The 27,283-nt window shown below is 41.9% G+C and overlaps 1 protein-coding gene across 5 annotated transcripts in view; it reads left to right on the forward strand.

Moving 5' to 3' along the window:
- Positions 1-27,283, forward strand: part of ZNF385B (zinc finger protein 385B) — a 302,602-nt gene that overhangs the window by 80,388 nt on the left and 194,931 nt on the right. The window contains exon 2 of one of the 5 annotated variants that reach the window (XM_039494464.1): positions 5,397-5,474. The exons of the other annotated variants lie outside the window; for them this stretch is intronic. The gene's annotated coding sequence lies outside the window, so the exon portion shown is untranslated. The remainder of the gene's footprint in view (positions 1-5,396; positions 5,475-27,283) is intronic. 5 annotated transcript variants of the gene reach the window in all.

Consider the following 27,283-nt stretch of genomic DNA (forward strand, 5'->3'; position numbering starts at 1 on the left):
CTAGTGATCTTGTGTATATACAAGAAATACATTTGCGAGATTGTAAGTTGATTTGAAGGCCAGCTTCACCATAAAAGTCATGGACTTAACTTGAAGTTGAGTTTATGGATTTTACCACACTTAATATGTCCAACATCATAATGGCGACAGCTCTATCTTTCTGCTCTCACACTGCTTTATTGGATAATGATTCAGTCTGTTGCACTTTATTCCCCGGAGTGTCTTCTCCAGCAAAAAAGGGCCATGTTTATAGCAAGATGCTCTTGTATGTGGTTAAAACCTGAGCACGTGCTGGAATGACCCATTTATTTTCTGCTTTGGACAGAACACACTTCATTTTCCATCTTTTGGGGTCCATTCCTGATGCCTGTATTGAGAAATGCTCCCATTAAAGTTAGCCAGACTTAAAGTGCATGCTCAATTTGAGGAAATCAGACTATATTTTCATTTGCCTTACACTTTGTTGCCATTATAATCTCATATAAGAACCCTGGAAGATGGTGACTTTCAGATGGAAAATTAAGATGAGTGAAAGTACTATGTCAAAATTACTTGAAGGCCTGACTTACATCAGTATAAACAAGAACATTCAGAATTAGTGGGACTGTGTCAGGTCAATTTAAGCACCACATTTAGGAATAAAATGTAGGATTTTTTTTTTAAATCCCAAAGAACATTTATCACTTATTAAATTTTACAAGATTTTTTTCATAAGGGTGAAGGAAGTGAACAGAGGTGGTAAGGCCGCAGAAGGCATCAGTATCAGAGCCAGGGCTGGAACTCGGGAGTTCCTGCCTGCCAGTTCTGTTCAGACTGATAGAGTACACCCCATGCCAATGGGTGAACTTACATTTGGGTCTGCAATTCCAATCCATAATGAGATGAGAATGAAAATGCAGCTTTGGTTCTATAGAATTAGTACAGAGCCAGAATGTTAATTGAACGTATTCTTTTCACTTATTAAGATCAAAATCTCATTTCGTTTTGTATTCCAACATACAGATTGACTAAGGGTTACCTGAATTCATTATGGCTTGCTGGTTGCTGATTAACTGTGAATTTGTCCAGGAGTTTAATCTAATCCATCTCTCTATGGGTTGGCCTGGTGTGGTAGTGCTCTTCGTTCCCAGAACCAGCAGGGACTGAGTGCAGTGAAGGCAACAAATTCAGCCCCTGTGGGGATATGCATGCCTCACTTACTCAACAGCAATCGCTCCAGCTGTTAATGAACAGCACTGACTGTTTCCAAAAGATTTCAGAAGAATGAAAGTTTGAAGAACGTGGTGCCTAAAAACACATGTGAAGGGGAATATACCAAAGAACCTCGGTTACTGCACAGGTGAGTAACTTTTTTTCTTCCATTACTCATAAAGATGCTCTCACTGTTTTGTTGTTTCTTTGAATGTCCGCAGTTTTACTGTTGGAGCTGTGTGGAGAACAGAAATTCTGTTTTGCAAAGGATTTTGAGACTTCAAAGTCATGTTTATTACAATTAAGGGTGAAACTTGAAAACTTCTAAACCCTTTGCGAAAGAAGAGGGGGGGGGAATTAAAACATTTTATTCAACAAACTCATTTTTTCTTCAATTTAGACTTTATATTATATTATACATAATATAATATAATACAAAATGTAAAAAGTTCAAACCAGTCATTTTGCATGAAAAAATTAAAACATTTTGTTCTGAAATTTTTGAAACAGAAATTTTCAATTTTGACAGAACTGCATATTTGCATATAATATGGTTCCCTCAGTTTTTTCCAACCAGTCTTATTTACTATGTCTAAAATCCATCATTTTTAAACTTGTTTTTTCTAAGTAGAACATCTTTTACATTTGGTTAGGTAAGTTTTCTTTTATCGTTTTACTGGTAGACAACATATTACTAGTATGAGCACACATTCGGTGGAGTTAAAATGGGCCAACTTATTTACAGACAAAGAAAAGTTTTGTTTATTTCTTTAATGGCACTCGCTTTGTAGAGGTTACCCAGTTTGTGGTGTGTATTCTTTTATTTTATTATGGATTTTTTTGTGCTTTTAGGAAAAGCAATCTCGCATTTTAGATGTAAAATTAGTTTTTAATCGTTTTTAAAAGTGTGTGTGTGTGTATATATATATATATATAGTGTGTGTGTGCGCGTGCGCCCTCCTGGCCAAGGTGGAGTCTGCTCTGCGGGATAGCTCCGGCTAAAAAAAAAAAGGGTACCCAGGAAAATGACAGGGAAACTCCCTTTCACCACAGTGGCTCTTGTTCCAAACCACGCCCCCCTCCCACCCCGCTGGAGTAAAAACACACTGGAATAGTACAGTGAATATGGGAGGGGAAAATATTTATTTACAGAGAGAAATGAAGGGAGTAAAACAAAAGGAGAAGAATATTGGTGGAGTGGTAAAACAGGGTTACATCTAACATCAGGACACATGGGCCTAGTGGAACTATAATATAAAAGGATTGATGCCAAGCCATGCATCTAGACTCAGAGTTCAGGAATCGTGGGCAGAGTTCCAGTCTGGCAGTGAGTCTCCTGTGCTCCTGGTTGTCTTTGGTGTCAGTAAACTTTCCCGAACAAACCCTCTGGTGCCCTCTTCTGCTGCTCTCTGCAAACCCACAGCATGACAACCTCCCTCCTTATTCCCAGTACCAAGGCACAAGCCCCAGAACTCATGGTTCCATACAGTTCTGGGCGACAGTGATACTGGGTCTGGCTTTGGTTTGTCCTTCTCAGGTGATTCCTTCCTGACATGATCCTTGTCCTGGGACATTCCTGATTGTCTGCTCTATCCCTCCCAAGCTTTGGGCTGGTTTTGATTGCTTTGCTATGGGAGCTACAGACATGCATATGCCCCTGTTGCTCTCCCCACTTTGATTCCCCTCTCCTTGAAACAACCAGTACTTCCTCTGCCTCAGGATGAGATTTTAAAGGGGCTGTTCTCTCTTAACCCTAGGGGGATTATATCTGAAAGCCCTAATGTCTGAACTCCCAGGGTGCATCTACTCTAGAAATTCAGTACCCATGGTACAGCGATAGACAACAACAGTGTGGTTACACTGGTGAAAAGCCGCTAGTGTAAGCTGGACTTTTTATCACTGTTTCATGAAAATCTACCTGAACCATGCCTTCACTAGTACATACCCTGTTGCTACTGTCTGTAGTATAGACAAGGATCCAATGACTCTAGAAGTGCCCCAAGGTTTCCTTCATTTCTAAAACAAATAATGCAGAAAACTTAAGTTTGGTGTATTTTCACTATCTTTTATGAAAATATGTTCTTAGATTTCTGCTTTGGTAGGGTTTTACTAGAAACTGTACTTAGCATGCCTGAATCCATAATCTTTACTTGGACAACGCTCCCACTCACTTAATTCAAAATTTAATGAAGGACTTTAATTTAACCTCAACTGTGTATGAAGATCCACTATTCAGAGGCACCTTAATAAAGGGCTAAAATGATATTTCAGCACCACACAATGTGGGGAGTTAGGAATATCACATCTGTAATTCCCTCTATCTGCCTTTGGCAGCCCAGATATTTTATTGTAGTATCTCTGCACTTTCACATCAAATCAACTTGGAATTTAGGAATTGTATTCTGATCTCCTTTATTAACACACATGGAATAGCAAACAACACTAACCTCTGCTGGATCCCAGTTCTCATATTCTTGTCTTTTGAGGCTGCAGCCAAAGATTCTGTAGAAAACAGAACACTTTTGGCAGCTGTCAATAAATATAATGGACACAGAACGTAAACTTTAGGGCCTGTGCACAGCTGGTCTCTGTTTTGTGCATGTCCACCCATATGCACCTTTGAATCTGAAAAAGATAATCAAGAGACTGAGGAACATTGGTTTAGACAAAGAAAAACAATTGGTGGCTGGTAGGGAAGCAACACTATACTGTTAAATAAATTAATTGCATGAATTGCAAAGATATCTGAAAAAATCTAGGCTTTTGCATAACTACTTCTCTCATCAGTCTGTTCAAAAGCTGTTCTATAGAGTCCTAACAATGTACTGTATTTGCTGCCTCTGTTATTAAATTCAGTTCTAACAGATCATTTTTCACACAGTTTTCTGTTCCCATGGAATCTGTCTGATTAGGTCCACCTAAACTGGGCTTAATCTCTTAAAAAAATTCTGTTGATATTTGTATGATTATTCTGTTATAGCTGTGAATTGTGTTGCCTTTTCTCCTGTCTTCCCTGACTATGCTTCTAAATTAACTTTTCCATCTGAAGATGTCCTCAAGATTTAAAGATGTGTTGGCTTGGCTTCTCTTAGCTCTGTAAAGTATTCATCTTTTTGTTGTTTAAAAGCAACTACAGTTTTAAAATATCTTATCAATTTATAACTGGGGCAGCCAGAGCCAAAATAAGGGGGATATGTTGTAGGTACAGGAATCTCTCTCCTCCCCCCATTGTGCCTCTATTTCTGCTCCCCCCGTAAAGGTGATCACATTTATAAATGAAAAAGAGGGTCACTGCCTCTGAGGGGATTGGGGTAAGGGTTTTAGTGATAGATGAGGGAGAAGCTGATGGCTGAATATGAGAATCAGGAACAGAGGCAACAGAGATGGATTGATGAATTTGAATATCCTCCTCACCTAACTGCCACTTTATTAGCCTAATTCCAAAATTTAGACTCTCTAAACTCCAGTTCAGCTGCTGTCTAATGCCACCTCACCTCCTGCCTACCCCTGCCCAGAGCAGCCTAAGTCCCGATGCCCCCAGGCAGCTCGGAGTTTAAGTGCCAGCAGGATCCCCAAATTAGGCATTTGCAGCGAATAAACCTGAATGTCCCACGTGAGTGCACTGACCACTAGGCTGTAGTGTCATTTTCACTCCCTCTGTGCCACAGAATATTTAAATAGCTTATACGAAGTGGGACCACTTCAACAGGCGTGACTGAGATAGACCCCATTGAATACAAAACTATTCTCCCCCACCCACCAGATTTCTTGGTTCAGCCACCAAACTGGAAAAAATCAATTATTCACTCAGTTGTAGTAGTGACTGTCCATCTCAAAGTGGGAGTGATGGTAGTGTCCTCTACCCTTCCCATCCTTGCTAGGTGGTTCCTGATTTCTGCCTCAGCTGCCTTGGAGGCTTCAGAAGAGGGAAAGGAAAAGAGTGTTGAGTGAGCTATTCCTGTGGCTCCAAGGGACTGCAAGCAGCCCTTCAAATGTCTCCAACACCATCTACAGCCATAGGCTGCAGCCTTTGATCAACTCACTACATCAGAGCTGCCATGCACGCCTTCATTCCCACAATTGCAGGTTCCTCACAGGTTTCAGCCACCAGAGCTGTTGATGGCAAGTAATCTATAGGAGCTGCCCTGGCATTGAACCAGGCAGCAATAAGTCCCTTTGATTGTGGCTTCCTTATTTTCTTACAGAATAGGAGTAGAAGCTCTTCAGTGGCTACATGCTAGTCTGACCGTTTAAGGAATTCTGGAACTGAAATCTCTAAACAGGTTGGTTAAGAAATTGAAATTCAAAATACAAACAGTGAGATCCATTCTAATATCTGCTTGCAAAGATAAATTCCTAATGTCCCGGGGACCTAAGGGGGTGCATACCTTCATATACTAATCAAGCCCTCTCACTGAAGATGCTTTGGGTTCACTTTTGATCAAAATCACTTTCAGTATTGAGCACTTTTTTGGTCTGGTCTCATCACCATGAGCATTCACTCAAAGATACCTGTGGTCATAGCAGAAAGAAACACAACTCTGTCCTTTCATAACTCATTACTCAGGTCTGCCACCTGAATAAAGGTGTCCCTGGACACAGCCACCAAAGACTACTAGCTCTGTTGCAGACCATTTTACACCTTTGAGCAATTATCAATGATAAACGTTTTTTCCACTCTCTCAGAAGGGAGTGATCTTTTCGATCCCTGGAGAGTTGTTCTGCTTATATTTTGTTCTGAACAGGAATTGAAAGAGAATCAGAAAAAATTGACAAAAACAAGACTTGGTAGCACCAGTCTTTCATAGGTTCATAGATTCTTAAGGCCAGAACGGGACATTACAATAATCTAGTCTGACTTCTCTATAACATGGACCATAACTTCTCATTGAACTAAAATATATCTTTAGAAAGACGTCTAATCTTGGTTTAAAGACTTTATGTATTGAAGAACCTGCAACCTTATTCTGGAGCGTAATGCCAGAATTCTCTAATTTTCTGTGTCAATGCAGGGTCACTTCCTTCTTCCAATATGGGACAAACGTCTGACTCAATGAGCAGGCCTCCAACCAGGAAAGGTCTGACAATCCATAAATTAAGCTGAATCAACAAAAGAAAATAGGACCAAAGGCTCACTATAGCAATCAAAATCTTCTTGTCCTGAAAGTAGTCAGAGTTGGAATAGATGAAAATTTGGTGCAAATTCTTCTCCTGTTGCAAGCAAAAGAAATCAAACATCCATCAACTATAATGAATATATTTTTAAGGCCAACAGGTACCACTATGATCACCCAGACTGACCTCCTGTATAGCACAGGTAATAGAATTTCACCTAATAATTCCTGTAGTGAAAGGTATTCTTTCCTACTATGTAGGTGCACACTGTTGAGCCCAATAACTTGTGGTTGAACTAAAGCATATCTTTGATATCCAATCTCAATTTAAAGATTTCAAGTTTTCATGAATTTCCCACTTTCCTTTTGAAAGTTGTTCCAGTGATGAATTACCCTCAGTTAAGAACGACATGTTATTTCCAATTTGCATTTTTCCAGCTTCCAGCCAATGGATCTTCTTGTGTTTTTGTCTGCTAGATTAAATACACATTCTCCCTGGTTACCTCAGAGTCATTACAAGATGGACTGATTTTTGGAGCTTAATGCTAACATCTTTGGACTAATTGCTTCGTAAATGATTATGTAGGTAGGTGAAGATTATGAAGAGACTGGTAAGGCCAGGTGTAGTTGCATGCTCTTTTTTTGTTTTTGTTTTTATTTTGTTTAACAAGGATTTCAGTTTTACATGACGTGCAAGGGGTGCAGCCAAACCTTTCCCCAGATTGTCAGGTCTGGTCCTGCCTGCCTGCAAGGTAACCTTCTGTCAGGAATGGTGAGACTGCTTGAAGAAAATAAATCTTTAGATAACAAATATCTATCTTATCTTCACAATAACAGCAAACAAATATGATTAGTCATCCCAGGAACAACCTGCTGCTTGTTTAGTGTTTGTTTCTAGGCTTATGCTTGTAGAGAAGACTTCTGTGCTATTATAAATAAACCTTCCTAGCAACATTTTTTGTGGTTGTTGCATACTTTTTGCAGCTTAAATACACGGCTTTTGTATGCTTTCTCATATTGGTTACTCAGTGTACTTTGTAGGAGGACATTATGCACTTTGTATTGTCTTTTAGTATCTCTTATGCTTCCTTTGATCTAAGAATCTCACCAATTTCCCTGAGGTAAACTTCCCACAATTCTGAACAGACTAAAATAAAAAAAATTCTGAGAGCATGAGTTTGCAATCACACTAGCTACGCATCTAATAAGTGCAATTCCTACAGGAAAATGCTGGAGCAGTGTAGCCTTTAAAACTTGGCTCTAATTAGTGAAAAGAAGGTGGTAGCTATTGTTACCCCTTTTGACTTAAACTTAGCCAGTATCTTATCCAGGGTCTTGCAGGTTATTTCTATTAGAAGGAACAAATGATGGAGTCCAGGTTTTTTTTTTGATGCAATTTCATTTGTTTACGAAGAATGTACATACAGTCCTGTTTCCGTGAACACAGCAGGCATCAAACAGGAGGCAGTTTCCCTGTTCCATATTCCATGTCTCCTCTCTTTCCAGCCAGCACCTCTAACAAGACCGCTCTCTGAGATTTCTCTAATGGTCAACTTACAAGTGGTTCTCTGGTTTTCTAACTTCTTGGTTTGCTGCTTTGGTGTTTCTGGCTGCTTCTACACTGTCATACACCTCCCACAAAACAATACCCATCCCTCTTCGTTTGCCGTTGTCTCCTGTGGAACTCTTCTCTCACATAGCTCAGCTCATGAGCAGCATTCTATGTGGCTAGTGTTTTGGAGAGTGGAGGCTATGGTTTTTTGCTATCTCATTCCAGAGGGAGTTTAACTGATACTTAAAATTATCCTGAATGAAGAGTGTAGTGGGGCGGCTGCCCCACTCCTGGATAATGGGTTAAAAGCAGCCAAGCTAGGCTGATTGGGGAAGCAGCCACAGCTGGGGCCATGCCAATCGGGGCCCATCTGGCCCTGATAAAAGGGCTGTGGGGCCAGGAGACGGAACAGTCTCTCTCCAGCCCTGGAGGGAGAAGGGCTAGTTGCCTGAGAGGAAGGTACCTGAACTGGAGCAGTGCTGGGGAATAGGGCAAAAGAGCTAGGGAGCTTCAGCCTGGTAAAACCCCAGGCCGCAGGACGTGTTGAAGGCCTGTGAAGGTCCTGGGGCTACAGAGGTGCAGCCTGGGAATAGGCAAAGGCAGCTGCTCCTAACCCCTTGTAGTCTGCCCCAGTGGGTGGGGGCTAGATGATGACTGGTAGTAGCCACTGAGGCAAGGTGGGTTTAGCGGGCTGGGGGTTCCCCTGGGAGGGGAGACACAAAGTGCGGGGGTACTGCTGGGGCAGAACCACGAGGTAAAGGGGCTCCAGGGTCTGGGAGGGACACGGGGCCTGAGGCAGGTGAGGCCACCAGCCTGCAGTGGGCACTCGAGGCTGGAATCACGCTAATTCCCAAGACGACCAGCAGGAGGCACCGCACTGGTGAGTCTTTGACTTTGCTACAAAGAGCAATTAATTATGCCCACCAGCTTGAACAAGGTTTCACTCAACCCTGGCCTAAGACTATTTTAAGTTCCTATAAAGTTAATTGAATAGTTGAATAGTGAATAGTTTTATGTGTAAGTAATGGAGTTTTAGTGTTTTTCTTTCCCCTGCTGCTTTTTGTGAGGATCAAATACTGTGCTGACTTACCGCCAAAGAAGTCAGAATTTCATTGAATGTTGTTTATATTCCTTTAACAGCAGAATTAACCTGAGTTCTAGAACTAACATTTATGGGTGATTTTCTTTCTTTCTTTATCACCGTGCTGCCTTTACTCCTTCAGCCTTGAACTTCGATAGCACATGCCTATTGTGCCACATACAGAATGTGTAAGGGACTAGTAACTGATGCATGCAATACATCTTTCTTTCTAAGGCATGTGCTTAGATTGTGCTAAATAGTTTGTAATATAATTTCAAAAGGTGGGAAAGAGTTTTTAACTTGCCCTTCCTCCTTCCCAAATCATTACTAATATGAGTTTTCATTCTTTTTGCCATCAGCCAGCCCCATGTATACATCTGATGGTTCTGGTTTTACATTTAAATTTCTGTTAATTTCCTACAGAAGTTCCACCCACTACAGAAAATGGCTCACCAGCAAATATTTACTAATGTTATCTTCCCCCCCACACACACTTGCATAGTAATTTCTTATTAGATGTCTCCGCTTCCGGTTGTCAAATTTGTACCACCACTTGTCAATTTCACCGAAGGGTATGAAAATGGTAATTTCCGTTTGAGAGAGACACGAGTGCTTAATGAAACGCCTTAAATTTTAAATTTATTTTATGGCATCCATTTAAAAGCACTGAAAAATGTCTGCCTTTTGGGTGTCCAAACAGGGAATCTCTATCATATCTTGACTTCAAGATGAACAAATCCTATAATTATTCAGCTTAATCTGTCAAAAAGAAACATATATAATTCATTACATAATAATTTCATTATTTTCATCAACAAATCTACAGCCTTGTCTTGGCTTAGAGCTATACATGGTGACATCTTCAAATGAGTAGGTATTTTAAAATAAGTGGATTTTGCTCAGATTTTGGTGTTCTCTATCAAAAGACAATTATTATTTGTTGGTACTGCAATAGCGCCCAGTGGCTCAGGATCAGTGTCCCATTATGCCAGGCCTTTACAAACACTTAGGAAGACCTAGTACTTACCTCAAAAAAATTACTTTCAATCTAATGTGAAATTAAATGAACAAATGAATGGAACGAACAGGAAGAAGAGAAGGAATATGAAGGCAACAAGATCAAGATGTTACATAGTCTAGCTGTGTGGACAAGTTGATAACACATTTTGTCCTAGTAAGAGGACATGAAGGCAGTCACACCAATAGTGTAGGCACTGCTGAACTCAGAACTTGAAAAGTAAGAAACCAGAACATTGTTAAATACAATTGTGACAGATATGGCATTTCCCTACAATATCCTGGACAAACTCATTGAAATAAACCTAATTCAATAAGGTTTATCTAAGTATCTTAGTTCATTTTATTAGAAATGCAAAGTTTATATTATTGTGGGATTGTATGTAATTTCTCTGAGGTGGGGTACGGGGGACATGGCCAGTGTAAACCTTGGGAAGTATTACGAGCTTCAAAGCACTATTTTAAAGAACGCACCAGACAAAGAAAGTTAAGGGGTGTTTCTAGGAAATATCCGGTTGCAGGTGAATGCAAATCACCACCTTTGGTTATGCCAGGAGGGGTCATTTTCTGGCTGATTACCTGTAATTGGTCTCTGCAAATCAAAGACCCCAACCTCTGTAAAGGAGTGACTCTCTGATCTGTGGGGGTGCTTGTTCTTAGCTAACAGCTGTTATGAACTTGTGACCACTGAAAAACCCATTGGTGGGGTTTGAAGGACTGATCACCTGCCAGAGACTGTTGGAATTGGGATGATCACTGGTGATCGATTAGCATGCATGTAGGTTCTTTTATTGTTTTAATGGTTTCTCAGTAGTGCTTTCAATTTAAGAATCAAGATGCTTGCTTAGAAAGGGGCTGTGTGGTAACACATACCTTTGGGCAATTACACTGCCTATAGCTTCTGAGAAGAAGGTAAAACAGGCCTGCTTAGGCAGTCTGACTTGCTTGGGAGCTCACAGTGTAGACCGAGAACTGCACAGCCTGGAAAAACCAAGCCAGGATGAGGGGAGAGGAGTGTCTGCACAAGAGGTAATGACCAGGGAGCTGGAAGCCTGAAAGTGGGTGCCCCGGTGGACCAGAGAGGGGAATACAGATGCAGTTGCTCTGAACTGTGACAACAGTATTGTTGTTGTGCAACATAGTATTAAACTCACTCCCCAAACATTACTCCAAAATAGGTAGGAAGAGGACTGAAATAGCAGATATTGCAGGTGAATAAATATATTTACTCTTAAGTGAAATGTTAACAAGGCAAATAAAGTCAAATCTGGAGATGCTAAACTCAGTACAAATAATGTAGGGCTATATTGTGACAGGCAAAATTCCCTTCCTGAGCTTTCTGCTCTGTAGGTGGTGGTGGAGGGGGGAATGGTAGCACAATAAACCTGCCTTCTCACCACCTGCTTTGGGAGATGGTCTCTCATGAGGCTCATAGGAGGCAAAGGTCCCTTGTACTCCCTTGAGTGCAGAGTCTATTATTGTGACTGCCCCTTGCCTTGAGCAGGGCCGGCTCTAGGCACCAGCTGAGCAAGCTCGTGCTTGGGGTGGCAGATGCTACAGGGCGGCCTTCCGCCCAATCCTAGGGTGGCACGGCCGTTTTGGGGTTTTTTTGGTTCGCCGATCCGGCCGCCCTGTAGAGGGTGGCGGCGCGGAGGAGGGGAGCGCCCTGCTGGGAGCGGGCTGCGCGCTCCATTTACCCCAGCCAGTGCCAGGTCCGCAGCAAGCCCGGCAGCCCGTGTCCTTGACTTCCCACCGACCAGAGCGGTGCGGAGCCCACCCGGCAGGCGGCAAAGCAGTCGAGTCTGTGTGGCAAGTGCCCTGCTGAAGTCCTGGCCGCCCCCCTTCTCTCTCTCCCCCCCACCGCTCCCTTCCCCTCCCCTCTGCTAGCCGGGGCACGTCTGCAGCTCAGGGAGTCCACCTGGCTCAGGCCGTGCTGCAGGATTTTTTTTTCCTTGGGGTGGCAAAAAAGCCAGAGCTGGCCCTGGCCTTGAGCATGCAAAGATGGAAGCTCCTCCCACTCCATCTCTCCTGCCAAAAGCCTATTCACAACCTGGGTCATATAGTTTGCAGAAATAGGGAACGTTTAAAGTCAAGGACTATAACTGTTAGAATCAGATTTTGGTTGAATAAATTATCTTCTAATGCATTGAAACTACTTATCTTTTTTATAACTGAGCATTTGTTCAAATGGATCTAATGTTGAATTATTAATAATTAATATACATGTTCTGTAAAATATTCACATTGTGATGAGTCAGACTATATGTTGTTTAACAGATCTTGTTAATTCAAGGTTTTGGTGTCAAGCAGTGTTTGTGTCTACTTTCCAGTTTCTAGCAATGTTTTTAATTGACTTGTTATATAGAAATATTTTAGTAAGCTTGTGAACGTAACTGAAGTAATAAATACAGCACATCATAAGGTGTTCTGGTTTTGACAAACAGTATAAATGAAAAATTCCTGAGCAGTTCTACATAGTGCTGTAGAGTTTGACTAATGCTGCAGATTATAGGGCAGCCCTAATAGACTGCTGTAACATAGACAGGCCCCAGGATTTTCTAACTTGTTCTAGGGGCCTCTCCAGTCCCAGGAGCAGCCTAGCAGTAGGAGTGTGCAAAAGTGGCTTAAAACCACCTTAGGCCTGGTCTACACTGGGGGTGAGGGGTTCGAACTAAGGTACGCAAGTTCAGCTACGCGAATAGCGTTGCTGAACTCAAAGTACCTTAGTTCGAAGTACTTACCCGTCCTCACGGCGCGGGATCGAAGTCCGTGGCTTCCCCGTCGACTCCGCCACCGCCGTTCGCGGTGGTGGAGTTCCGGAGTCGACGGGAGCGCGTTCGGAGTTCGATATATCGCATCTAGATGAGATGCGATATACTGAACTTCGAGAAGTCGATCGCTACCCGCCGACCCGGGCGGGTAGTATGGACGTACCCTTAGTTTAGCCCCTCCCCGGCCTCCCCTCCCCCCCCCCCAGGCTGAGAGATCTGTGTTGCACCTCTTAGAGGTGCACCACAGAATCTCATCCCATACATTCAAGATACTCAGTTATGTTCTAGTGGTAATAAAGATTTAACATTAGACTTGACACTGTGCTTGGTTGATATCCAAAGGAATACCGTAACTGAGGACAGGTGTGTGCTTTTTATCCTACCATATATCCAATCTGTAGAAGAGTAATGACAAAGTATAAATCATAGGCAGGTAGATAATAGTTTTAATTTATCCCCATGCCAGAAGGCTGCCACAAAGCCTATACACCCCTTAAGCCCTATTTTGAGTGTGAATTTCACCTTATGGAAATCTTACTTTTAGAAGACGACTTGCGTTTCCAGTTCTCATATGTGAAAAATCCATTGCTGGCATAATTAAAACTATTAGTGGGGCTAAAGTTGCTCTCCTTGTTCCTTGCCAACTTCAGAGTGAGGCATGCTTCATTTTCTATAAGCTTCCATTTTGTCTGAGAAATGTTTTTACCCAAGTGTGGGCTTCTGTTTTTTAAGAAATAATTGAAATACTATAAATGGATCAAAAGGCAACTACACTGTTAGGTGGTTTCTTGATGTGAGTGCCATGAAAATGAGCATATGGGTTGTGTGACTACATTTAAAATATCTGCCATTGTGTATTAAAAAAAAGAAGATTGGGCAGAAGATAGGACACTGGCTTATTAAAGAATAATCTAGTTGCATTTTATTCTCCAGTGAGTCAGTTCCCATGGATAAATGTTTTAAGACAGAAATTTTGTTATGGGTTGAGTTAAAACCTTACTGAGATTGATGGATGTGAACACACACTTCAAATAACATAATTATAAAGGTAAATCACAAGCCCTGTTCCTGCACCTCAGACAAGAGGAGTTTTGCACTTTGTAGGCAGAGGTGTTTTTGCTTTTTGTTAGGATGTGTATGTGAAGGAAGACACAACACAGAACTAGAGAGAGACAGACTGAAGAAATCCAAGCATAAGCCTTGTAGTATGGCCCTGAAAGAAGCTAGAGAGTATTTTTGACTCTGGTGCTAGTTAGAGGTTTGGTGATACAAGCAAAGAAGCTATCACCTGCTTTTGGTTCCTCCAGCATTTGAAATAATAGGACTTTGTCTATTCTTAGTAAATAAAAAAGATTGTATCAAAGAAAATATCAGACTCCTTTGCCAATTTCTGCTCCCAGTGGGAACATCCGCAGTGCCCCAAACTTTGACTAACTGCTCAAGTAAAAAAAGGGGTAACGCTATTTTCTCTTATACAGACTGCAGGCCATTTTTCTTTGTCTATTTTATGTGAAACTTGAATGTTTTAGCATTTGCTCTTGAAAGGGAAGAAACAATAAAATACTCTCTCCCCCACCCCCTTCCTCCCACCCAGGAAAAAAGGAAGCTTGGTCTGTTGGGTAAAAAACAAAGGATTAGAAACCAAGAAACATGGGGTCTATCCAGGGGTGCAAGTAGAAATAGGGACTTACTGGTACACAGCCCTGGCCTGCCCTGTACTGGTAAGTGCCCTCCCCCTCCCCCGCCGGGGTAACAGTGGCAGCCAGGGGCTCTGGCAGCAGTTTAAAGGGCCCAGGGCCCAGCTGCTGCTATCACCCCAGCCCCTTTACACCACTGCCAGAGCCCCCAGCTGCCGCTGCTACCGCAGGGCTCTGGCAGTGGGACTCTGGGGGACTCTGGGGGCTATTTAAAGGGCCATAGAGGCAGCAGGAGCCCCGGGCCCTTTAAATAGCCCCGCCATTACTCCAGGGCTCTGGGGGCTATTTAAAGGGCACAGGACTCCCCTGCTCTAGTGCCCCGGCCCTTTAAATAGCCCCTGAAGCGCTGGGGTAGCGGCAGCGGGGCTCCAGTGGCTATTTAAAGGGCCCAGGGCAGTAGAGGCAGTGGGAGCCCCGGCCCTTTAAATAGCCCCCGGAGCTCTGCTGCCACTACCCCAGGGCTCTGGTGGCAATTTAAAGGGTCTGGGGCTCCAGCCAGTGCTGGGGAAGCTGGGCTGCCCGGGTACGGCGCACCGGCTCTTGCTGGTACACTGTACCAGGGCGTACAGGCTTTCTTTCACCTCTGGGTCTATCCCCACAGACTTGCAGTGACATCATGGGCATGCTGCGTAGGCCCAGATTTTGGGCACCCTAACTTCTAGGTGCTCTATTTTATACAGCTAGGTTCTGATTTTTGACAGGTGGTGAGTTTCAGTATCTCAGCCATTAAGTTCAAATGGATTTGTGGATCTCAGCTTTAGGTGGGCAGCTGTTAAGGCTACAGTTCCAGAAAACTAGAGCTTTCATGCTCTGGTTTCAGGCCTAGGTATGGGGTAGAAACCGCTCAGGTTGTATTGGTCAGTTATCCTCATTCGTTGCTAGGAGCAGATCCATTGTCTGTGTTCATTCTTTTAAATATGTCAGCTATCTTTTGATACCTCTTGATTATGAGTTTGTCATTATACTTCTGGTCTGTATTTGCCATTGGCTTCTGATTAGTTTCCAGAGTGTAAGGAGCTGGTTTTGGTTTGATGCCATAAAATATTCTGGTCTTGGGTACCTGGCTACCTAGAGGAAGCTGGTAGCAGGATGCTTTTGAACAGGGGTTCTTCCAGTTTTAGGGGTTGCTTTCTCATTGCACTGGCAGAGACTAAGTTTGAAGTATGCTGCATGAATTATCTATTTCGTGGTCTATAGGTAAAATGATTGGGTTGAGGGATACTGTGCAGGTTCATGAGGGGGCTGTGGTTTTGTTGGGTGATTTATGGTTTGGAGTTGGTTCATCTGAACAAGTTATAAGATTTTAAAAAAATCTTTTCATATCTCTGCATACTTGAAATTTGTGTATAAGGGCTTCCAGATTGGGGCTCTTTGAAGCAATGTGAATAAATAAGGCGTATTGCAAGGCTAGATTAATTAATGTCTTTAAAGCACTCTGAAAAGCTAAAAAATAAGAGTACTTTGTGTTTTTATATATTGTTCCACTCATTGAATTGTGGGTGGATTGGGCCACTTCTTTAGTAAGGAGCAGCTGAGTTCCGTTTATTTTCCCCACTTCATCTCACACCTGGCTGTCTTATGCAGCCAAGTGAATGGAGAGTATAAATGTCTTTGCTCTTGCTTTGTTAGCCAGCTGAATTTGGTTTTGTGAAGCAATTCAGTGAATATGTTTTGGAACTACTACGGGTAATGAAAGCTTTACTTTGAGAGAGAGCTAGGGCAATGCTTCAGGAGACATACCCCTACCAGAAACAAAAACTCATGTTTCCATTGGCTTGAAAAGCAGGAATATCAACTGGAGTCACTAGCATCTTTGTCTATATGGGTAACTGTTATCTTATCTGCATCATGTACCAGAGCATGCGGATGAAGCCAGTAAATAACATAATAGGATATTTCACAGATAACCACAAAAGAACACACTTCTCTCAAATGCTGGTAACTGATAGAAGACCAGGATAACATAAGAGGAAACCAAAATGTAACAATTACTCTTGAGGGAATTCTGTGCCAAAAATAAAAATTCTGTGTAAAATATATTACAATTTTGCAAATTTCATCAATAAATAAATGTGGAGTATCCAGCATGGCAGTGGAGAGCACAGGCCACTAACTGCGTGGAGGCAGGAGATCACAGAGAAGGGAAATCAAGTTCTAGGCAATGTCTGAAAGTGAAGAAACTTAAAGTACATGAACATAATTCAAGGAAATACCTGAATGTAAGAACGCATCCCAAGGAAATGTTGGAAATGAGCAGAGTATAGCGTGATAGAATTTAAACATAAAAATAAGAAACAAAATGCTGCACATAGTTTTATGGGCATGTGAAATTGATTGAAGGCATATTTCTTCATAACTGGGCTTTCAAGGCTAAGGCATGATCTACTATATTATTAAAACCATTGTTGAAATATCAGAGGGGTAGCCGTGTTAGTCTGGATCTGTAAAAGCAACAAAGAATCCTGTGGCACCTTATAGACTAACAGACGTTTTGCAGCATGAGCTTTCGTGGGTGAATACCCACTTCTTCGAATGCACGACGAATACCCACTTCTTGCATCCGAAGAAGTGGGTATTCACCCACGAAAGCTCATGCTGCAAAACGTCTGTTAGTCTATAAGGTGCCACAGGATTCTTCATTGTTGAAATAATGATTCAATTTTCAGAATGACTTATTTCTCTAATCTTTTACTATGAGTTAAATTAGTTGTGTAGTGATTAATACTATTACTTTATACATATACATGCATCTACATGATACACATGCAAAAATTGGCAAAAAAAATTAAGATATTTTTCCAATTTGTGCATTAAGGGTGGGTGTGCATGTGTCGGGGGGGGGTGAGGTATAGCAAAGTAATCTCTACCTCTAAGTGGTAATACAAGCTTTAAACAAGTAAACCACTATGAGACTAATGCAGGTGTTCCTAATGATTGATGATCTACTGTGGTGGTCTTGTATAGTGTGCAAATATCTTCTACTAGAATCAGCAGAAACTGCAACTTAGACCTGAAAATTTTGAGGGAACGTCCAAAATGTGACACGGATTTTGTCAAATTTACAATTCAGAAATCTTCAGTCAGTTCTAATCCTGATGACAATTATTTTCCAGTGTAAAGTTTTAGAAAATATTCCTAAATATTCATATATTCATCTCAATTTTGTGCTTTATCTGTGAAAGCAAAACAGATTTATTCATCTTCTACCAATCTAGAAGCACTGCTGGCTAGGTAACCACAATCCTTTCAAACACACCTAGCTAACAGTTTTCCTTTCCATTGTAAAAGGCACACTTGCTGCCAAATTCTAATCTGTTCTATTCATAGTCCATATATAATCCTTATCATTGTAGTTTCTGAACACCTTCCAGAAGTGCATTAAGAGACGTGACTAGCATCTGTTGGATGTGGTTCTTTTTCTGCTCCTGTTCCCTGGAGGAAACTATGTAGGGATTTAAAAAATATGTACATTGTGCTATGTGTGTTTTTTAATTAAAAAAGGCAATGTTGAAGAAGTATACCTTGCCCGTGGAGCACAAGGTGGTGAGGTTTCTGTCTATCTAGACACTTTGACTCTCATCACTGTAGTATGAGCATGTCACAATCATTAATGGATTTTACTCTCACAACACCCCTGTGAGGTAGAGAAGTATTATTCTGGTCTTGGTCCAGTACCTTGTCCATAAGACCATCCTTCCTATTTTCAGGTTTAGGGTGGTTCTTAGATTCTGCAGTTCATTCCAGTCTTGGACCAGCCCATGAGAAAGTTTTAGTCTTGTGATGGACAGCTCCATTGTTCCTGAGGGGTAGAGTTGTTGGCAGAGGTCCTCATCCCAGAGCTGTAGGTGATGGTTGAATTATCCTGGGTCCAAACCATTGTGTAATTTGAAGCTGAAGGTTCAGAACTTGAATTCAACATACATTGGAAATTGATAGTGTCCCAACTTGTTTTTAGCTCAGACACTCTGCTTCTTTACCCAGACATGAAGAAGAGCTCTGTGGGATCTCAAAAGCTTGTACTTTCCACCAACAGAAGTTGGTTCAGTAAAAGATATTACCTCACCTTCTTTGTCTTTCTCAAAAATGTATGCCTTATTTCAGTCTGAATTTGTCCAACTGCAACTTCCAGCTATTGAATCGTATTATACCTTTGTTTGCTAGATTGAAGAGACCATTATTAAATATTTGTTCCCTATGTAGATACTTATACATTGTAATCAAGTCACTCCTTACCTTTCCTTTGTTAAGCTGAGTAGATTGAACTCTTTAAGCCTATCTCTGTAAGGCAGCAGCAAAGAATCCTGTGGCACCTTATAGACTAACAGACGTTTTGCAGCATGAGCTTTCGTGGGTGAATACCCACTTCTTCGGATGCAAGTGGTGGAAATTTACTGGGGCAGGTATATATAAGCAAGCAAGAAGCAAGCTAGAGATAACGAGGTCAGATCAATCAGGGAGGATGAGGCCCTGTTCTAGCAGTTGAAGTGTGAAAACCAAGGGAGGAGAAACTGGTTCTGTAATTGGCAAGCCATTCACAGTCTTTGTTTAGTCCTGAGCTGATGGTGTCAAATTTGCAGATGAACTGGAGCTCAGCAGTTTCTCTTTGAAGTCTGGTCCTAAAGTTTTTTTGCTGTAGGATGGCCACCTTAAGATCTGCTATAGTGTGGCCAGGGAGGTTGAAGTGTTCTCCTACAGGTTTTTGTATATTGCCATTCCTAATGTCTGATTTGTGTCCATTTATCCTTTTCCTTAGAGACTGTCCAGTTTGACCGATGTACATAGCAGAGGGGCATTGCTGGCATAAGGTGGCATATATTACATTGGTGGAAGTGCAGGTGAATGAACCGGTGATGTTGTGGCTGATCTGGTTTGGTCCTGTGATGGTGTTGCTGGTGTAGATATGTGGGCAGAGTTGGCATCGAGGTTTGTTGCATGGATTAGTTCCTGAGCTAGAGTTACTATGGTGCGGTGTGCAGTTGCTGGTGAGAATATGTTTCAGGTTGGTAGGTTGTCTGTGGGCGAGGACTGGTCTGCCACCCAAGGCCTGTGAAAGTGTGGGATCATTGTCCAGGATGGGTTGTAGATCCCTGATGATTCGTTGTAGGGGTTTTAGCTGGGGACTGTATGTGATGGCCAGTGGAGTCCTGTTGGTTTCTTTCTTGGGTTTGTCTTCCAGTAGGAGGCTTCTGGGTACACATCTGGCTCTGTTGATCTGTTTCCTTATTTCCTCGTGTGGGTACTGTAGTCTTGAGAATGCTTGGTGGAGATTTTCTAGGTGTTGGTCTCTGTCGGCGGGGTTAGAGCAGATACGGTTGTACCTCAGTGCTTGGCTGTAGACAATGGATCTTGTGGTGTGTCCGGGAATACAAGCTGTCAGGAACAGTATCCCTGATGATGCCACAGCACAACTGGTTGCTGAGCCATCATATGCCAGCAATGCCCTTCTGCTATGTACATCGGCCAAACTGGACAGTCTCTAAGGAAAAGGATAAATGGACACAAATCAGACATTAGGAATGGCAATATACAAAAACCTGTAGGAGAACACTTCAACCTCCCTGGCCACACTATAGCAGATCTTAAGGTGGCCATCCTACAGCAAAAAAACTTTAGGACCAGACTTCAAAGAGAAACTGCTGAGCTCCAGTTCATCTGCAAATTTGACACCATCAGCTCAGGACTAAACAAAGACTGTGAATGGCTTGCCAATTACAGAACCAGTTTCTCCTCCCTTGGTTTTCACACTTCAACTGCTAGAACAGGGCCTCATCCTCCCTGATTGATCTGACCTCGTTATCTCTAGCTTGCTTCTTGCTTGCTTATATATACCTGCCCCAGTAAATTTCCACCACTTGCATCCGAAGAAGTGGGTATTCACCCACGAAAGCTCATGCTGCAAAACGTCTGTTAGTCTATAAGGTGCCACAGGATTCTTTGCTGCTTTTACAGAACCAGACTAACACGGCTACCCCTCTGATACATGTCTGTAAGGCAGGTTTTCTAATCCTTTAATCATTCTCGTGGCTCTTCTCTGAATCCTCTCCAGTTTATCAGCATCCTTCTTGAAGGTAGGGCACCAGAATTGGATAGAATATTCCAGCAGCAGTCACGCCAGTGCCAAATATAGAGGTAAAATAACTACTCTGCTCCTACTTGAGATTCCTGTTTACGGATTGCATTAACTCATTTGGCTACAGCAGGGGTCGGCAACCCTTCAGAAGTGGTGTGCCGAGTCTTCATTTAATCACTCTAATTTAAGGTTTCGCATGCCAGTAATACATTTTAATGCTTTTAGAAGATCTTTCTATAAGTCTATAATATATAACTAAACTATTGTTGTATGTAAAATAAATAAGGTTTTTTTAAATGTTTAAGAAACTTCATTTAAAATTAAATTAAAATGCAGAGCCCCCCGGACCGGTGCCCAGAACCCGGGCAGTGTGAGTGCCACTGAAAACCAGCTCGCGTGCCGCCTTCGGCGCACGTGCCATAGGTTGCCTACCCCTGGGCTACAGCATCATTGGGAGCTCACATTCAGCTGATTGTCCACCATGTCCCCCAATTTTTTTCCCATAGTCACTGCTTCCTAGAATGGAGTCCCCATCCTGTAAGTGTGGCCGGCATTCTTTGTTCCTAGATGTATACATTTACATTTAGCTGTATTAAAACATATATTGTTTGCTTGCACCCAGTTTACCAAGCTATCCAGATCTCTCTGGACCAATTCTCATGTCCTCAGCAAACTTTAGCAATGACAATTTTGTTTTCTTCCAGGTGACTGAATAAAAATGTTAAATAGCTTAGGGCCAAGAACAGATATCTGCTGGACTCTCTAGAAACAGACCAACTCAATGACAATACTCTATTTACAGTTGCATGTTAAGGCCCATTAGTTAGCCAGTTTTAATCCATTTAATGTGTGCCATGTTAATTTTATGTCATTCTAGTTTTTAAAATCAAAATGTCATGCAGTACCAAGTCAAAAGCCTTACAAAAGTGTACGTATGTTGCATCAAGACTGTTACTTGCAATCTCATTAAACAAAATATCAAGTTAGTCTGACAAGATGTATTTTCCATAAACCCATGCTCATTTGCATTAATTACATTACCCTCCTTGGCTTTTTATTAATGAAGTTCTGTATCAGTTGCTCCATTATCTTGCCTGGCATCGATGTCAGACCGACAAGTCTTTAGTTATATTTTGGGGTGCAACTCACATCAGTGAGAGGTTGTCAATACTTGATCTGTAATCCTGAGTACCTTAATGCTTTGCTGCCATAGTTCCTGGTCTAGACGCTCCCAACCAGCATACAAGCCTGCGTTATCAGTGTTCAGCAGCCCTGGTTGAGTAACTCTGACTCCAACAGCCTCCTTGTTACATCAAAGCCACACTCTGGTCTCTACCAGCCTTGTTTACTACTAGCCAAGTAACCCCACCATGCCCCAGTCCTGAATTTCCTTAAAACTGCCCTGAAATGTCCAGCCTTCTCTAGTGAGCTCCTCAGCTACCTCTTTTAAAATTCTTGCATGCAAGTTATCTGGACCTGCTGATTTTAAAAATGTTTAGCTTTAGTAAATACTGTTTAACATTCTAGTGGAATGGAAAGAGTGTCGTCATAGGATATGACTATATCTGTTTTTCCCAATTACAGAAAGAAATATTTAACACTTCTTTATTTTCTGCATTATTATTGATAATTCTATCATTTCTATTTTGTAATGGACCAATACCATTATTAGGATTATTTTTAGTTCTTAATATACTTTTTTTTTAAAAGCCACTTTATTGTCCTTAACTCTGCTGGCCATAGATTTCTGCTTGTCTCCCTTTGCTTTCCTTATCAATTTTCTATAATTCCTACCTTCTGATTTATATGAATTACTGTTGATTTCCCCTTTATTCTATTTCTTCTATTTTAATTTTTATAGCTGCTTTCACTTCCCCTTAAACCAGATCATTTTAAAAAAAAAATAATGCCGCCTTCTTCCTCAATTGTGGGGTGTGGCTTTTTTGGGCATCTAGTAAAGTGTTCTTAAAGATTCCAAATGATTATTAATTTTTTAAATAAATTATTCATCCCAGCTGATTTGACTCTCAATTGTTTTCAGCTTTGTGAAACTGGCCCTGGTTTGGACCTTATTCTGTTTAAAGAGCTGGTCATCCTGTTCTTTAGTATGATTTGGTGGTCTGTAGCAACACGAACTAGTGCCCCATTTTGTGCTTTGTCTTTTAGGACATTGATCTATAAGTATTCAAGATGATCTTCTGTTGAGTATTCAGTGACCCAAAAACAAGTAATGTCACTTTTGACAGATTACTGCTCTTTCTCCCCTTTTGCTCATTCGATCCTTCCTAAATAGATTCTAACCATTGATTTGACCATTCCAGGGATGTGAATCATAGCACCAGGTTTCAGTAATTTTGATGTAGTTGGTATTATGCTCATAAAGGAACAATTCCTTTCCCTCTGATTTGTTACCCGGGCTCCTAGCAGTGGTGTGTAGGCAATTAAATAATTTATTTTCTTCATGTCCTTTGGTTCCTTGGTTAATTTTGTTCTCAACATTTTGATTTTGTGCTAAATGAGTCCTCATATCTTCCCACTCTCTTTATTCTCCCCTTTTGTTGTTAGTTTAAAGTGCCCCTGATATTTGGCAGTAGTTAGCACCAATATATCCAGGCTGGGTTTCTTCCATGTTGATTGGATTATTGCATGTTTGAAGGAAGAAGAGAGAGATTTCTTCCCTGAATGAGGTAGTGGGAAGTTCAGTCAGTAACACCAATTGCTGGTGACTCTTTCAACAGCCAGAAAGGGCCTAGGTCAGATATATAGGTCTTTTGAGTCTTTCTTTGTGCCCAGTACTTCTTATGGAGTGAGTAGTCTGAACTCAGTATGGAAGTAGGCTGTTTGTTGGTTGGCATAAGGAAACTGGATCTTGGCAGTTTGAGACACCTTCCCAGAGGTGGGTCATCTTTTCAGCAAGGTAGGAAGATACATCTTAGCACTGCTTGATGTGGGGTTTTGCTGTGGATTGCAGGCAGTCACATAGATCAGTACATGGAGGCAAATGAACAACAGATATGTAGGATGTATTTAAGCGACAGGCTGCAATTTTATTTAATACTGGGATGGGTGTTAGGTAGCCTGCCTCCTGTTCTCTCCTACTGGGCATTAAATTGGGTCCAGTGTGGCATTCAGGACTCCTACTGTGCAGCCAGTAACTTGGAGCCAATTTGCCTGGGCCCACCCCTAGGACTACTTCACTTGTGAATTCTCTTTATTTCCTCTGTAAGGGATGTGTGGGTTGGTGGGGGGGGAGGGAAGGGAGTAAACGTTCCGAAGGGAGGACCACAGTCTGCAAGACTTAAGGTCTTCTCTTTTCCTATAGGCAAAAGCAATCCAAGTCTCATTTACCATGGGAGCTAGTCCTTTTTTATCTTTACTTGCACTGGACGTCTGCCACAAGTTGAGACAAGTTAAATCAGTTCCTTTTCCCTAATTTAATCCTTTAAAAATCTTTAGGCTGTAAACTAACTGCTTTCATGATACTGGGAGGAAGGTGAAAAAATCCATCAGATGTTTTGTCAGCCTGAAGCAGGCAATTGGTCAGACCTGCAGTATAATAAATAACACAGTTCCAATGCTACACTAAAGTGTCCGGGGAGGTGTGTGGGGGCTGGGGGGAGGTAGGTAGCCGGTCAGAACAAGAGGCTTTTGAAAAGTCCAGGCCAGTTTAAATAGGTTGTGAACCTATTGAGGGAGAAAACCACAAGAGCCAATCAGTTAGCCCATTCCCTTGCCTTCAGCCATCTCCCTTCACATGCAAGGAGACCTATCTCCTTCTGCTGTCCATTCATTTAGATAACTTCACTTTTCTCCATACTGCCCAATATAACCTACCCATATATTTCACAGCAACCCTGACCTAATTTTGTGTGCAAATGCCTTTTTTTGGATTAGCAATTTAAAACCACACAGAATTTACAATTTACAAAGATATTTTGTACATATGCTTTACCAAGATCTTTTTTTTCTGGTTCTCTTGTAGCGAGCTTCTTGATCATTGTTCTTCACTGAGTGTTGGGCTACCATGGTTCCCCAAATGCTTTAGGCTATAGCATTATACTTCAGTTTAGCAGTGTGGAAAATGGTAGCATCTATTCCCTAATATTTCAATGGGATTTACTCTTTTAAAGCCTGAGCTTTCAAAACAGGACTCCTTTTTGTGTGTGAAATCACATTTTTATAGCTGCAGTATATTTCTGGGGAAAAAGCATAATTGAATTGAGGGGCTGAAGGGGAGCAAAAATGGATGCTCAGCTTGAAAATAAAGACCTTGATTTCTCATGGTGTTCCTTATGTATGTAGCAGTTAAACAGTGTTCTGTTGAAACTGGAAGTAACTTGATCTAATTTGGCATTGATAGCTGCCACTTCTGGCTATTTCTTGAAGGCTTTTTGTGAAGTGTCATCAACAGTGAGAGCTATGCCATTATGTGGCATTGATAATATTTACTGTGTTATATCATAATGGTTTTGCCACCCTGATTTTATTTGTGACCTACACAGGGTGGTTGGAACAGAAACTCAAACACTGTGGCAATCGCCACATTTGCAGACTACAATTAACGCTCAGCAGGAATCATTACAAGGGTCATTCAAGGTGGCAACTGAACAATGCAAGGCTCAATTCATTACAGAGACACATTACTGGGGCTCATTGTCAAAATGCTGCTTCAAAGCCTCCCTGATTTGAATAGCCCCCGTTATACCCCTCTAATATCCCTGGTGTCTGGCTGCTCAAAATCAGACACCAGGCATTCCACCTCAACATTCCTGGGGAAACTTTTCCCCTTGGCTTCACGAATGTTATGCGGAGCACAGGAAGCTTCTATGACCATGGGAATATTTTCCTCATTGAGGCCTAACCTGCCAAAAAGGCAGCGCCAACAACCTTTCAATCTGCCAAACACCCATTCTATAGTCATTCTTCACCTACTGAGCCTGTTGTTGAAGCACTCCTTGCTTCTGTCCAGGTTTCTCATGTATGGTTTCATGAGCTACAGGAGTGAAGGTAGGCTGGGTCTCACAGAATCACATTTCCATATCCCCAGTTGGAATCTTCAGATCTGGAAAGAAAGTCCCTGCATGCAGCCTTCTGTATAGGCCAGAAACTGAAGATTCCTGTGTCATGCACCTTCCCTGACCACCCTGCATAGATGTCAGTGAAACAATTCCCGTTATCCTCCAGCACCTGCAATACCATAGAGAAATATCCCTTTCTAATGATATACTCCGTTGCAAGATGGTCTGGGGCCAGAATTGGGATATCACCCCACTGCAGCTAGGAAATTCCTTTGCCACAAAGCAATCCATTATTTCCTGCACATTATCCAGAGTCACAGTCCTTAGTAGCAGGAGGTGATTAATGGCCCTGCACACTTGCATCATCGCATCCCCCATGGTGGACTTCCCAACCTCAAAATGATTCATGACTGCCTGGTAGCTGAAGTTGCCAGTTACCACACAGCAATCACCACTTGCTTTTCCACCATTAAGGCATCTCTCATTTTAGTGTCCTTGTGCCTTAGGGCACAGGTGAACGGTCATGCACGGTTCAAGGAAGGTGGCTTTGCATATATAAAGATTGTGCAGCCACTACTCATCATCTCATACCTGCATCATAATCTGATCCCACCACTCGGTGCTTGTTTCCTGAGCTCAATAGCAACAGTTCACCATGTGCAGCTGCTCTGTGAATGTCAACATAAATCTTGAATTTTCTTTCCATGGCACTGAGCAAGACAAGTAGCATGGATTCCTGTTCAAATTCACAGCTCATGAAATACTGCAGAATCAGCTACATTGTGTTCATAACGCTTATCTCAAGACTGGTGAGCAGTGCAGGATCTATGCTTTCAGGCAGAGATGATGGGCACAAAGTTTACAGGGGCAATTGGAAATTGGTGCAAAGTGCAGTCAGAAGCCCTTGGAATTATGGGACAGAGAGAACTGTATAATGCGGATGGTGATCCTGCCCATATGATGCACTGTGATCCATTCCCAGAACTCCTAGTTGGGGAAGCTGGCGATTTGCACAGTGGGATAGCTACCCGTGGTGCACTGCTATCTCTGTCGGTGCCAGAGCGCCAACTATGGATGAGCTCTGCTGACACAAGGAATGTTGTGTGAACATGCACAAGTGATGTAATTACAGCGCTTTGATTGTCAACATAACCTAAGTCTATTTTACTATAGTGGCCATAATGATGGCTCTAACTTCCTTATACTGATGTGGGGCTTGTGTTGTGATTATTTGGTGTTTTGGTAATGCCTAGAGGCCCCAGATCAGCTGAGATCAGGGTCCAATGGTACTAGGCACTGTAAAAACACAGAGTAAGATAGTCTCTGCCTTAGAGTTTAAAATGTGATTTGAAACCATATTCAGTCAGTCTGTGCTTACAAATAGTTTGAAGGAACAGGGGAGGATAGGACAAGTAAATAGTAATAAGAAAATAACAAGCATTGGCCATAGGCTAGGTATTTGCCCAGCTATATGGCTTCCAGTTTGCTCTAATTTCTTTATAAAGTAAATTGATTGGAGAAATATCAGAAGCTACCATTGGCTGTCTAGCCATTCTGAGTTGTCACTTCTTTGTAGACATCACAGTAGAGGTTGGACTTGAAGATTTTGAAGGGGATGGGTGGGTAGCAGCTATGCAGACTTGTTCTAGGAGGGTGTGCCATGCATAAGATTCAGCATAAATAAGCACACTTACAGGAGAAACACACTAGCTGGTGATGGAGACTGGTATTAGTAGCATAACTGAAGAGAGAAGATACTTTGTGAAGGACTG

The sequence above is a fragment of the Mauremys reevesii genome, linkage group 11 (assembly GCF_016161935.1).
Source record: "Mauremys reevesii isolate NIE-2019 linkage group 11, ASM1616193v1, whole genome shotgun sequence".
NCBI classification, from domain to species: Eukaryota; Metazoa; Chordata; order Testudines; family Geoemydidae; genus Mauremys; species Mauremys reevesii.